The following is a 15024-nucleotide window of genomic DNA, read 5'->3' on the forward strand; positions in this document are numbered from 1 at the left end:
ATTTTGTCTCTCGCACTGAGTGTTATTTATCAAACATGATGCCCAAAAACATGTTACGGGGCTGTTTTGACAACTCCCTCCCACATAGTCATGTTGAGGGAGTCCCCAAACATCCCCCAAGAGCAAAAACGGTTTTATTTTTTTTTCGGCAATTTCGCCGAGTACGCTTACCGTACGCTTACCGTAAGCGTACGGTAAAAAATAGAAATAAAAAAAACACTATCCACACTTACCCCACCCCCTGTGCTTTTGGTGGCCGTAGGCCACCAAATGTACAGGGCTTATTACCTCAGTAAAAAAACTATATTTTGGCAACATGAAATTATAAAATCGAAATAAAAAAAACACTATCCACATTGACCCCACCCCCTGTGCTTTTGGTGGCCGAAGGCCACCAAATGTACAGGGCTTATTAAAGTTGATAAAAACCGTGCACGGAACGCACTGCGTTAAGTGGGCGCGCACGCCTCGAATGGCGTAAAGTAACTTAGCATTTAAAAAACCGTACAAATTCACTGAAAAAACCATAGGTTTCACACACGTTATAGTTAGGAATTAGCATTTAAAAAACCTTGCAAATTCACTGAAAAAACCATAGGTTTCACACATGTTATAGTTAGCGGAAATTTTACTGATAAAAAACCAATGAAATTGCCCCGTTATAGTTAGTGCTGGCAACTATAACTCACGCGACCGCAATCTTCTGCTGATGACATATGTGTCTTTATAAAAAAAAATATTTGTAATATATGTATAGCTAAAAATGTATGGAAGAAGACATGGGCAAATAAGTGTCTAAATACAGTATTAGCATCAGCAGAGGATTGCGGTCGCGTGAGTTATAGTTGCCAGCACTAACTATAACGGGGCAATTTCATTGGTTTTTTATCAGTAAAATTTCCGCTAACTATAACATGTGTGAAACCTATGTTTTTTTCAGTGAATATATTATATATATATAAACTGCCCACATGGCAGCATTTCATTATATATATAGAGAGAGAGAGAAAGAGAGAGAGAAATGCTGCCATGCATATATATATATATATATATATATATATATATATATATATATATATATATATATATATATATATATAAACCACAGTTCTTTTCGCCGAATCCTCAGCTAAGACAAACGTGCAGACCACAACGTTGAGTTCCAGTAAGGTGCTTTATTGCATAGAAATGTGCATTGGAACATTGAAGCAAGTGCCCAGCCTGACGCGTTTCGCATGCGTTTCCGCGGTCTTTTATCACATCCTATATATATATACACACCCACACCGATCTTTTTTTTTGTTTAAGAAGTTTTTATTGACTTTTCAGAGAGAGAAAAAACATATGATAAACACACCGATCTTTAAATCAAAGTATTCTAAATAAAGGCTTATTTAGGATCATGTGCTTTATTCCAACAGCATCCTATGATGTGTTTCAGCCACCCAAGGCATTGATCACCAGCTTTTGGTGGCCAAAGCACACCAAGAGATGCTGTTGGAATAAAGCTCACATTCACCACACCTAATCCTGAGTGAGTCTTTATTTGGATGAAAAAACTGAAATACAGCCTTCCAGACAGCAGTTTGCTAAAGATATCTTGGGGCAGTGGCTGCTCCTCCGCTAAGGTGGAGGAGCGTCACACCACTGCTATTTCAGCAGCAGGGCAAAAAATAAAAATACAATGATAATAACAGGACGTTATTATCTTTTTATTTTTCTATGCGGGAGTCCGACGGGGCAGGACTCTGACGCCAGAGCAAGGGCGGAGCGGTTTTCACTCCTCTAAGTGCACATGACAGTTTGGCCGGCCCTCTAAGGCTGGCCAGACCATCATGCGCACTTTGCATGTTCTCCATTGGGCTGTGTTGCACAGCATCGTGGAGAACATGCTCAGGCTCCCAGGCACTGCCTGAGCGTCTAAACAGAACACTCAGACCAATCACGACGCTGCTTCTGCAACGTTGTGATTGGCTGGGAGAGTCTGCTGGGTGCTTCCATTAGACCTTCCTTTTAGGATGGAGAAGAGACGTGCGATGGCGGGAAGGTGGCGTGGTAGAGAAGGTACTTTTTTTTTCTTTTTTGACCCCTCCCTAACCACCCCCGCCCTACCACCCCTGTTCCGAAGCAGCTGCCACTGTCTTGGGGACATTTAGAAAATGGATTTAGGAATGCATTCTGCCCATTGCTTGCCACTGGCTTTGTGGTTTGTAGCTCACGTTTTCTTGCTTTCCATTTGTTGGCTTTAAAGCAAGTATGTTAAACATACAGAACAGACTTGCCATACATGTTAGAACTACACATGGTACTGCAAAGTAAACATCTTTATATTGACAGAACAGGGGGCATCTTTGAATAGCACATTTTGTCATTCATTTATATAGGTTTCACAAGACAATTCTAGACAAAATTGCTTTTTAACATCAGTGATAGTTTACTTGTTGTATGCCTGTTAATGTTACTTACACTTAAAAAAGTTCACTTGAACAGTTGAATTTGTCTGTATAACATTAATGTTCAGCAGCAGAACGACGATGCCTGGCTGTGGGTGGTTCCTTTCTCTGACATCGAAGAAAATCAATGACCATGTTGTTAGTGATTTTTCGACCCCATGGTGCCTGGAAATTGTGAAACGAAAATAAAATTATTGGTGGCTGCTGCGGGCTTTGAACCCCTGCTCCAAATGTATGGATAAATGCTGAATCAGGCATGAAAGTGATAGAAGCAAAACTACCCCTGGCCGGAGGAAAACTAAGGAGCTTGAATGACCTGAAACTGCATTGCTGCCTGAAAGGGACAACCCAATAGAATGTCCATTTTGAAGTCAGGCTTGCATCTGAGTTCTGAATAAAAGTGTTAAAGAAGAAAGCTTGATGCATTGAAAAATATGTTTTCTGTCTACAATGCATATATGAGATAATTTGAATAGTCTTACGGTACTGTTTGGATGTAAAAAAGTCCCTTGCCCATGGAAGCTGAAGACATCCAAAAGGCCAATGGAAAGACAGAGTCTAAAATATTTCTGTGGGCTGATCCAAGATGTGAATGGCGATATCTCCAATCAATGACTGGAGGCAGGGGTCATGTGTCAAGGAAGCCATTGGCTAAAGGAGGCTTACCATAGCTCATTATCTGTTGATATTATAGTCTTTAAAAAAAAAAAGGCACTTACTTAGCAGCCAAGTGACTGTCTTTATGGCTATTTAAAATGCCCAGCAATCTGACCATTAACAATCTCAGTGGGTCAAGATGTGCTAAATCTTGCATTTCAGATCCAACATGAGTGATGTGAGCTTCCACATTGCACTGAACCCACAGCCAACCTTACATTAACAACATATAGGTTTGAAGTAGATCCAGGTATAGGAGAATGGAGCAAGAGAGGGAGACAGAGTCACTGAATATCGTTGGATTGCCTAGTTGTAAAAGTGGGCTTCATCTGCACTGCATGTGCATTGATATCGAAACACAAGAGGCTTTTAGTATTAATGCATTGGTGACATTTGCAACTAACTTTTGATATAATACCTGATACCTATTGGCACTCTCTGTATTTCACACTCCTAGATCTGATATGAAACACAATATTTCTTCTGAGCTGTAATATAATTAAAAATGCGAACAACAGTTTGAGCTCATATATTTTCCTTTCTTAGAAAACAACTTCAGTATTGGATCATATCCTTCCATAGAACTTTTAACATTCATTTTAATGATTGATAGCTGCAACATGGAAAGTATTCATTACTATTATGTATGGTTCACCTAGACATTGCAAGTCTTATACAATTTGTAATCAATACCTTACTACCATACAAGAGGTAGTTTATGTCAGATGTGATTCCACTGGCTTCTATTAATGAAGTGGTGTAAATAAAGGTGATTTCACAAGCCTGATGGATGTCTCTTTCCATAATAAGTTCAAGGGAGTAGGAGATCTTAATGGATGGCTCCTTTTGAAAGGCATCTGATTTAACAGCAAAAGGAAGTCTGTCAGCAGGGTGTATTAGGATAAGAAGGGAGGTGAAAACAGCTATAAGTTAAGTTAATGCTTCTTCATATTCTTCTCCACAAAAAGTCTCACTCCGTCCTGGGGCAACTGAATTATGAGTTGTATGATGGTGGAAAAGTAGTGTAACAGAAATGATGGGGCCCCACCTACAGATTGAGATAAGAGGACTGAAACTCCTATATCTCATGGTTTAATACTGGAGGCCTCTGAAGGGTTGGGGGCCTTCCTGGGCTGCAGGTACCCCATGATTTTGAATAAACGGTCCAAATCCACTGAATTTCTGTACTTTTGTTTACTGTTCCTAGAGGAGGTCATTCCAAGACTTCTGTTCTTCACAGGGTGCATATGGACACCTTTGCCTGAAATCTGCAAACCTGGTATTCGGAGCCTCAAATAAATACTTTTCAGCCTTGACATAAAACAAATGTTTTCTGGGTCTAGTGAGTATTTCATTAACTTGCCTTCGATGTTCCAAACTTTGTGAGCAAATCAACATGGCAGAAGAAATGCAAATGTGTTGTTTAGATCATTTTTTTTATTTTAATGAATAATTACCTTTTATTTATGGATGGATTAATTAAATAATTAATTTCATCTTCCCTGAATGATTTTCTCTTTCAACCTGTACATTTTCTTTTTGTTAAATGTTTTTTTTCTCTAATAAAACACGAAAACAAAAACAGCAGAGATAGGGGGACCAAATTCAATCTTTAAGGAAAAAGAGTATATTTATGAGAGCACTCGTATAGCAATAGCAAGATGAAACACAATACCCTGACCCAGAGAGATACCTCTTAAAATAAACTTGTCTTAAAATAAACCCTCCAAGCAATAAGAGAGCGAAAAATAAACCTACATATACTAAATAGTAAAAAAATAAAAAAATGTGGGTGGAAAAAAACACGGCAAAAGACAAAAAGAAAAAAAAAAGCTGACAAAAAAAATACCGAGGCGGACATGTCCTGTAGGGCAAGTACATTAGCCAACCAACCCCGAATGGGGTGCTAAATCCAAATGAGCTTTTTATGCAAAAATCATTTTTAATTAGGACCATCTCCAATCTGCTTATGCTCAAGAATTCACGTCACCAGATCCAAGGATCGGGAGACTCACTAGAAAGCCAAAATCGTGCCAGAACCGTTCTCGCTAGCTAGATAGAAAAGAAGTATAAACCCGATAGATGGGGGGGAATAACTAGTGGATGACCCAAAATAATCAACTTCGGATCCCCTACCCCTATTGGGTTTGAAATAGCATAAAGCTTACCAAATGCAAATTCCCAGTACAGACGCAGTGCGGAGCAAGATGCAAAGACATGAACCGTATTGGCTACAGCCGATCCACAACGAAAACACCGATCATCTTATCAAAGCATTATTACGAAGAGATGATGGGGGTATAATACCAATTGCAAATACATTTCAGGCGGTGTACTTTGATACGAGATACATTTAAGGCTCGATGAAACAGTACATTACAGTACCTAAGGTCCACAACTGTTACTTCAGTGTAGAGGAGAGAACTCCATTTATCTGCATGTGTCTGGAATGGCTTGACCATATTATTCTGTGATGACCAATAGTTCACCTTATAGACCAGCCCACTATTTCTCTTAAAAGGAGCATTCCTGATAAGCTGTTGGCCTGGGCTATCAATACAGTGACAATCTTCAGCTTTAAGACTAAAGCTAAAGTGCCTCATCTGATGGTAACTAAAGAAGACAGTGGATGGGAGAGAGTACTGTTGTTGTGTACTCGAAAACGAAGAGAAAACATCTGTTTCAAATAGCTGTTCTAAGATAAGTAGGTTGCCCCTTCCCTAGGCATCGCTGAAGCCCTCAAGAACACAGTAAGGGACATTAAAATTATGGCCCAGATATGTAAGCTGATTAAATCGAGTTACCTGAAAAAACTCACTTATATGATTTCTAGATAAGAGGAAAAACTTTTATAGTTTTAAAACAGGTTTGCTTAAAGTATGAGGTATCCACAATCCCCACACCAGGGGGTATGGAATAATCCAAAGGTAAGAACTTATGGAACATGCGCCCCTGAGACTACTGACCCCATCCCAATACTAGCAGCATACGTGAAAAAAATGATGAGAGATAATAGAACCGAAGAATTGGGAGTGAGATCCCACCATCTTCCTTAAGTTGCTGTAAAAACAGAATTTTACAACGGGGCTTCTGATAACCCCATATAACCTTCTACCATAAGGCCTCCACTTTAGTGAAAAAGGCCATGGGAAGAAAGAGAGGGATACATCGAAAAAAGTCCAAATACCAAGGGAGGATGATCATCTTAATGAGGTTACAACACCGATGAGTCCCAAATGGAGACGATTTCACTACTAGAAAACATCAACAGAGTGTTGAAACAGCTTCCCATAATTATTCTCGAGGATCTCAGGGATATTGATAGTAGAGATAACCCTCAGATAGACCAGTGACTGGACTCACCTCACGTCCTGTACTGATGGAACAACATTTGATAATACCTGGGTCTTGTCAAGATTCAACTTATAGCCAGATACCTCCCCAAAAGCCTGAATGTGCGGAAAACTAAGGAGCTTGAATGACCTGAAACTGCATTGCTGCCTGAAAGGAACAACCCTATAGAATGTCCATTTTGAAGTCAGGCTTGCATCTGAGTTCTGAATAAAGTGTTAAAGAAGAAAGCTTGATGCATTGAAAAATATGTTTTCTGTCTACAATGCATATATGAGATAATTTGAATAGTCTTACGGTACTGTTTGGATGTAAAAAAGTCCCTTGCCCATGGAAGCTGAAGACATCCAAAAGGCCAATGGAAAGACAGAGTCTAAAATATTTCTGTGGGCGGATCCAAGATTTGATTGACGATATCTCCAATCAATGACTGGAGGCAGGGGTCATGTGTCAAGGAAGCCATTGGCTAAAGGAGGCTTACCATAGCTCATTATATGTTGATATTATAGTCTTTAAAAACAAAAGGCACTTACTTAGCAGCCAAGTGACTGTCTTTATGGCTATTTAAAATGCCCAGCAATCTGACCATTAACAATCTCAGTGGGTCAAGATGTGCTAAATCTTGCATTTCAGATCCAACATGAGTGATGTGAGCTTCCACATTGCACTGAACCCACAGCCAACCTTACATTAACAACATATAGGTTTGAAGTAGATCCAGGTATAGGAGAATGGAGCAAGAGAGGGAGACAGAGTCACTGAATATCGTTGGATTGCCTAGTTGTAAAAGTGGGCTTCATCTGCACTGCATGTGCATTGATATCGAAACACAAGAGGCTTTTAGTATTAATGCACTGGTGACATTTGCAACTAACTTTTGATATAATACCTGATACCTATTGGCACTCTCTGTATTTCACAATCCTAGATCTGATATGAAACACAATATTTCTTCTGAGCTGTAATATAATTAAAAATGCGAACAACAGTTTGAGCTCATATATTTTCCTTTCTTAGAAAACAACTTCAGTATTGGATCATATCCTTCCATAGAACTTTTAACATTCATTTTAATGATTGATAGCTGCAACATGGAAAGTATTCATTACTATTATGTATGGTTCACCTAGACATTGCAAGTCTTATACAATTTGTAATCAATACCTTACTACCATACAAGAGGTAGTTTATGTCAGATGTGATTCCACTGGCTTCTATTAATGAAGTGGTGTAAATAAAGGTGATTTCACAAGCCTGATGGATGTCTCTTTCCATAATAAGTTCAAGGGAGTAGGAGATCTTAATGGATGGCTCCTTTTGAAAGGCATCTGATTTAACAGCAAAAGGAAGTCTGTCAGCAGGGTGTATTAGGATAAGAAGGGAGGTGAAAACAGCTATAAGTTAAGTTAATGCTTCTTCATATTCTTCTCCACAAAAAGTCTCACTCCGTCCTGGGGCAACTGAATTATGAGTTGTATGATGGTGGAAAAGTAGTGTAACAGAAATGATGGGGCCCCACCTACAGATTGAGATAAGAGGACTGAAACTCCTATATCTCATGGTTTAATACTGGAGGCCTCTGAAGGGTTGGGGGCCTTCCTGGGCTGCAGGTACCCCATGATTTTGAATAAACGGTCCAAATCCACTGAATGTCTGTACTTTTGTTTACTGTTCCTAGAGGAGGTCATTCCAAGACTTCTGTTCTTCACAGGGTGCATATGGACACCTTTGCCTGAAATCTGCAAACCTGGTATTCGGAGCCTCAAATAAATACTTTTCAGCCTTGACATAAAACAAATGTTTTCTGGGTCTAGTGAGTATTTCATTAACTTGCCTTCGATGTTCCAAACTTTGTGAGCAAATCAACATGGCAGAAGAAATGCAAATGTGTTGTTTAGATCATTTTTTTTATTTTAATGAATAATTACCCTTTATTTATGGATGGATTAATTAAATAATTAATTTCATCTTCCCTGAATGATTTTCTCTTTCAACCTGTACATTTTCTTTTTGTTAAATGTTTTTTTTCTCTAATAAAACACGAAAACAAAAACATAGCAGAGATAGGGGGACCAAATTCAATCTATAAGGAAAAAGAGTATATTTATGAGAGCACTCGTATAGCAATAGCAAGATGAAACACAATACCCTGACCCAGAGAGATACCTCTTAAAATAAACTTGTCTTAAAATAAACCCTCCAAGCAATAAGAGAGCGAAAAATAAACCTACATATACTAAATAGTAAAAAAATAAAAAAATGTGGGTGGAAAAAAACACGGCAAAAGACAAAAAGAAAAAAAAAAGCTAACAAAAAAAATACCTAGGCGGACATGTCCTGTAGGGCAAGTACATTAGCCAACCAACCCCGAATGGGGTGCTAAATCCAAATGAGCTTTTTATGCAAAAATCATTTTTAATTAGGACCATCTCCAATCTGCTTATGCTCAAGAATTCACGTCACCAGATCCAAGGATCGGGAGACTCACTAGAAAGCCAAAATCGTGCCAGAACCGTTCTCGCTAGCTAGATAGAAAAGAAGTATAAACCCGATAGATGGGGGGGAATAACTAGTGGATGACCCAAAATAATCAACTTCGGATCCCCTACCCCTATTGGGTTTGAAATAGCATAAAGCTTACCAAATGCAAATTCCCAGTACAGACGCAGTGCGGAGCAAGATGCAAAGACATGAACCGTATTGGCTACAGCGATCCACAACGAAAACACCGATCATCTTGTCAAAGCATTATTACGAAGAGATGATGGGGGGTATAATACCAATTGCAAATACATTTCAGGCGGTGTACTTTGATACGAGATACATTTAAGGCTCGATGAAACAGTACATTACAGTACCTAAGGTCCACAACTGTTACTTCAGTGTAGAGGAGAGAACTCCATTTATCTGCATGTGTCTGGAATGGCTTGACCATATTATTCTGTGATGACCAATAGTTCACCTTATAGACCAGCCCGCTATTTCTCTTAAAAGGAGCATTCCTGATAAGCTGTTGGCCTGGGCTATCAATACAGTGACAATCTTCAGCTTTAAGACTAAAGCTAAAGTGCCTCATCTGATGGTAACTAAAGAAGACAGTGGATGGGAGAGAGTACTGTTGTTGTGTACTCGAAAACGAAGAGAAAACATCTGTTTCAAATAGCTGTTCTAAGATAAGTAGGTTGCCCCTTCCCTAGGCATCGCTGAAGCCCTCAAGAACACAGTAAGGGACATTAAAATTATGGCCCAGATATGTAAGCTGATTAAATCGAGTTACCTGAAAAAACTCACTTATATGATTTCTAGATAAGAGGAAAAACTTTTATAGTTTTAAAACAGGTTTGCTTAAAGTATGAGGTATCCACAATCCCCACACCAGGGGGTATGGAATAATCCAAAGGTAAGAACTTATGGAACATGCGCCCCTGAGACTACTGACCCCATCCCAATACTAGCAGCATACGTGAAAAAAATGATGAGAGATAATAGAACCGAAGAATTGGGAGTGAGATCCCACCATCTTCCTTAAGTTGCTGTAAAAACAGAATTTTACAACGGGGCTTCTGATAACCCCATATAACCTTCTGCCATAAGGCCTCCACTTTAGTGAAAAAGGCCATGGGAAGAAAGAGAGGGATACATCGAAAAAAGTCCAAATACCAAGGGAGGATGATCATCTTAATGAGGTTACAACACCGATGAGTCCCAAATGGAGACGATTTCACTACTAGAAAACATCAACAGAGTGTTGAAACAGCTTCCCATAATTATTCTCGAGGATCTCAGGGATATTGATAGTAGAGATAACCCTCAGATAGACCAGTGACTGGACTCACCTCACGTCCTGTACTGATGGAACAACATTTGATAATACCTGGGTCTTGTCAAGATTCAACTTATAGCCAGATACCTCCCCAAATGCCTGAATGTGCGAAACTACTGCTCTAAAACCGCTCATTGGAGCAGGTGTCAAAACAGCCACATCATCAGCATATGCAAGAATTTTAACCTAATAAAGGTGCAGTTTCAAGGGCAGAATCTCTTCTGAACACGTAAGAGATTGAATGAGTGGCTCAATATATAGTGCGAATAGCTGAGGGGAATAGCCTACTGGGTACCACAAAGAATATTGATGAGTTCTGAAGCTAGGCCTGTGCAGCAGATCCATGCCTTAAGACTGGTATCCAAACACTTAGCTGTGGAGCCCATGGACCTCCAAAATTCCCCAAAGGAAGGGCCAGGGGACCCAGTCAAATGCTTTCTCTGCATCCAGACAGATCATACCGACTTTACCCCCACCTGAAGAAGCAACCTTGAGAGCTGAGATTGTTGTGTTCCAGCCTGGGATGAAACCATGCTGGTTTTGATGGACCAATGCAGAAATAATCACAGATAGCCGATTCGCCAGGACACGTGTATAGATTTTAATGTAGGCATTGATTAACGAGATTTGGATGGTATGATCTGCAGAGAGTGGGGTTCTTTCCCCTTTTTAGGAAAAATGACTATATTTGTCTCTCTCCATGACTCTGGAACCCAGTCAAAAGACTCAAAGGAAATAAACAGATCCCTTAAAACTGGAGCCAAAATCTCCATTAAAATGGAATAAAACCATTATAGAATCTGGTCAGGGCCAGATGCCTTCCCACTGGCCAGAGAGGCATTTTCAACCTCTAGAAGAGTGATAGGTACCTCCAATTTAGATTGCTGACTAACAGTCGCCTTTTGGTCAGAATATTGACTGATATACCGAGGGATCTCCTTGATGGAGGCAGAGCAGTCTTCGTTATAAAGATCCTGATAGAATTGACGAAAGACCTCATGCTGAGGCTAAATCGGTAGTAAGGACACCATTCATATCAATATTCTGCTGGATAGTATTTTAACTAGTTCTGGCTCTAACCTTGAAAGAAAGAATTTGTCCCATTTCTTCACTATTTTTAAAATAAGCCATCTGGTATGCCCTGCCATTTTTAACCACCCTTCTCCAGATTAGTTTTTTTTATAGAGGCTTTAAGACTAGTGGACTGTTTCAGGAGCTGAGCGGTCCGAAACGCACACTTAAACTTGATACTTTGTCCCAACTCGATTTCCAGTAAACCATCGGGCCGCTGCCTCTTTCACAAGCAATAACCTCCATTGCCTGATGCAAATTGGAGGGTCTGTCCATGACAAGACGCCTTAAGAGCAACCCAGACCACACGCAGCAGTGCAGGTCCGATATTACATTCTAGAAACTCACTCATATGAATGTCTATTACCCTAACAAAATCGGGTACAAGCAGTAGTCTACGCTCAAAGGTCCAGCCCCAGGGACCTGATGTCTGAGTAGGTTCACCGGTTAAGATAAGTAACAAAACTGAATTGTGATCCGATAGAACACATGGGTTAAGTAAAACCTTGGAGGAGGAGATTAAAGTGTTACTGACCAGAAGCATATCCAGCCTTGACAAGGCTTATGAGGAGCAGAATAGAACGAAAATCCTTGTTCTTTTTAAGGTGTTGAAGAAGCCAGATACCAACCAGCACATATGTGGAGATTAACTCGTTACTGCCCCCGAAGCCAATACTTGCCCTGGCAAGCTGGATCATTATGAAGCAAGTTAGAAGACACAAGGTGGGGTATGGTCTGAGACACAGAGCCTCCGACAGGACATAGCGTCATGCTAAGATCCCCACATACAATATAAGGTAGAGCCCAAAGATGCAGCTCAGACAGTAAAAAGTCCAGAATCTTTGGTTCATCCGTAATTGGTCCTTACACTACACAGAAAGTGAAGCGATCCCTAACCATCTGGATAGTCACCACCTATCATCGCCCCTCCGGGTCAGTTTTGTGTCATAAAACATGCCAGGAACTGTCACATGCCAGGAGCGCCACACCCCTCTGAGTGGAGGTAAAACAAGAAGTGGAGAGAACCTGGTAACCAAGCTCCCTTAACAATACCGTCTCTATCTGAGACGGATGCACCTCTTGCAAGCAAAGGATTTGTGGTCTACATATATTCCGTTCTTCCCGAACCAATTTACGTTTCTGTGGCACCTCAATCCCATTAATATTCCAGATTAGTATAGGCAACTGCCCACAAGGACTGCCACTGTTTCTAATTGGAACCATAATAAGATACAATTCTCGTGATGCTCCTCCACCATACATATTGAGATAGACAATATCTATAAATATGCTGCCATTACAAATTAACCATTTTTTTTACCATGCTCAGAATTACTCAGGATCAGATTATCATAGATAACACAAAAAGAGCTCTGCTTATATAAACCAAGGTCCCCCTCTGCCACCTCTTTACTCTCCTGAACCCAGCCCCGGTTCCCTGAGAGGTAAACAACCTCCCATAACTCCTTAGAGCCAAGGGCAAAAACACCTTCCACTGAGGTACTACTATTTATATAGCAGAGCCACCAAAGTGCCTGCCCCACCTCCAGCACCAGAATTTATGAAAAAAGAGAAGCCCCCTATCCCCACCGAGAGACAAAAGGAAAAATAAAGAAACCCCCCTCCCAGACAAGACCCCGGTGCAGCAAGAAGGAGAAACAAGCATTGGCATAGCCAATAGGTCTCGCCTTTGGGACCTTATAAGTGTTTAGCCATGCAACAGTTGCATAACTAAACACTTATAAGGTCCCAAAAGCGAGACCTATTGGCTATGCCAATGCTTGTTTTAACTGCTGCAATCTATTGAAGCCTCACGGAGAACATCAAAGAGGCCGTGAAAGTGATCGCGATCAAACATCAAAGCGGCCGCGCGGCCGTGAAAGTGAAAGCAATCGCGGTAAAGCGTGACGCGTGCGCCCGCGCACATGCACTGTAGCTCTAGGCTGGCCTGGTAGCACTTTTTGGAGCCCTCACAAAATGTCTCGCCAGACCAGTGCATGCGCTGGGTCAGGCGAGACCTAAAAAAGGAAGTAAGAACAGGCAAAAAACAGAGTAAATCAGTAACATTCAGGTACATTCAAGTAACAGTGAATGGGGAAATACATGGAATTATATAGCGGAAGAATGGTAGATACGAGAAAAGGAGAGGAAGAAGAAGGGGGAGAAAAAAAAGGAGTGGGGACAGAGAAGGAGAGACCTTTCCGCTTCCCATAAGCCAAGTCAAATTTAAATCCTCTTCTAGCCTGCCACACCCTCAGCTCATAACAGGAACCGTTAGTGTACCCCAAAAGTGCAAACTGCAAGCATAAAGAAAGAAAAACAGGAACATCAGCACCCCTCAGTTAGCCACTTGGCTAGCAGCTCCCCAACATTTTAACCTTCGTAGCAATACAGAGTATGGCCATCCTTTCTAATCCCCAAAGTTGCAGGCTTTATAAGGCAGACAAAAGCTCCCAGCTTCTGAAGTGCCGGTATATGCTCCCGGAGTTGGCAGTATCTAACCACAGTTTGGTGGCAAAAATAAGAACAGAGAAAAAAAACTATCCCATATGCTTTGAACAGCACCTTAGGTATTGCAGATCGGAAGATCTCCTGTCGAGTATGAAATTTCAAATATAAATTAGAATAGCCTGAGGGTACAGAGAAGGCTTACTGGGAGGTCTACATGGAAAGCGAAGTGCCCGCTGGATCACATAATCACAGTCACTATACCAGTCACTTGGTGTGAGAAGTGCCTCTTGAAGCAGACAGATCCATAAGGCCTAGGGGGTTATACCCTTCTGCCCCTTTTGGGATCCCTAGTACTGGCAGGTTATTCCAGCGAGACCTATTCTCCAGATCTTTCACCCTGGATGATAGAGCTGTGATCTGTGAGTCGTGTTGAGTGATAATGGTGCTGTTGGAATCAGCCACCTCTTGGAGAGCTGTCTGGGAGGCTTCAACCACTACAAGTCTTGACTGAACAATGTCCATATTTTTGGAGAGCTTTCGGAAAACAAACTGGGTTTTAAGATGGGCAGCCTTCAAGGTGAGTGAATCCTTCTGATAGTCCTCTCTGTGCTGCAGAAGGAGATTCTAGATGGCACCAAGTGTAGGAACTTCCTGTGGGGAGGCCCCAGCTTGACAACCTGCGAAGTAAGATGCATTTCTATCAGTGATCTGGGTTGCAGGCAAAGATGACTCTGTTGGTTGTGTGGCCTGAAGGTGGACTGATTTGCAAGGGTCAGCTGTGTCCCTTCTGTGTCCCAGAACAGATCATCTTCCTCCTCTGGCAGAGAAACTGGATCTATTACACCCTGTTCAAAAGCTACGGCAACCAATTCCTCAGCCTGGATGCCCTGCCGGCACCCAGGCTGAGCTGAGATAACCAAACAGGCAGAGTCCAGGGACAGCACACTCAGGGATTCAGAATGAGTGCCACTAACAATCATGGTCAGAATTGAATGGGTAGCTTTGTCCAGACCCTCCTTCCAGTAGCTATAAGATAGATCTGAAAAAGAGACGAACACCTCTTTGCCGTCGGGACCTGTCAGAGTGGGCTTGGTGCTTTCTGACCACAAGGGCTGCAAAAAAGGGGAAGCTGGAAACAGCAGTTGAGGTGGCAAGACCTGATGAGTCATTAGAGAGCCTATTTCAGCAAGAGAGTTCACAGAATCTGGGTGCGACTCA

Source organism: Triturus cristatus, chromosome 12 (genome assembly GCF_964204655.1).
Source record: "Triturus cristatus chromosome 12, aTriCri1.1, whole genome shotgun sequence".
Taxonomy (NCBI): Eukaryota; Metazoa; Chordata; class Amphibia; order Caudata; family Salamandridae; genus Triturus; species Triturus cristatus.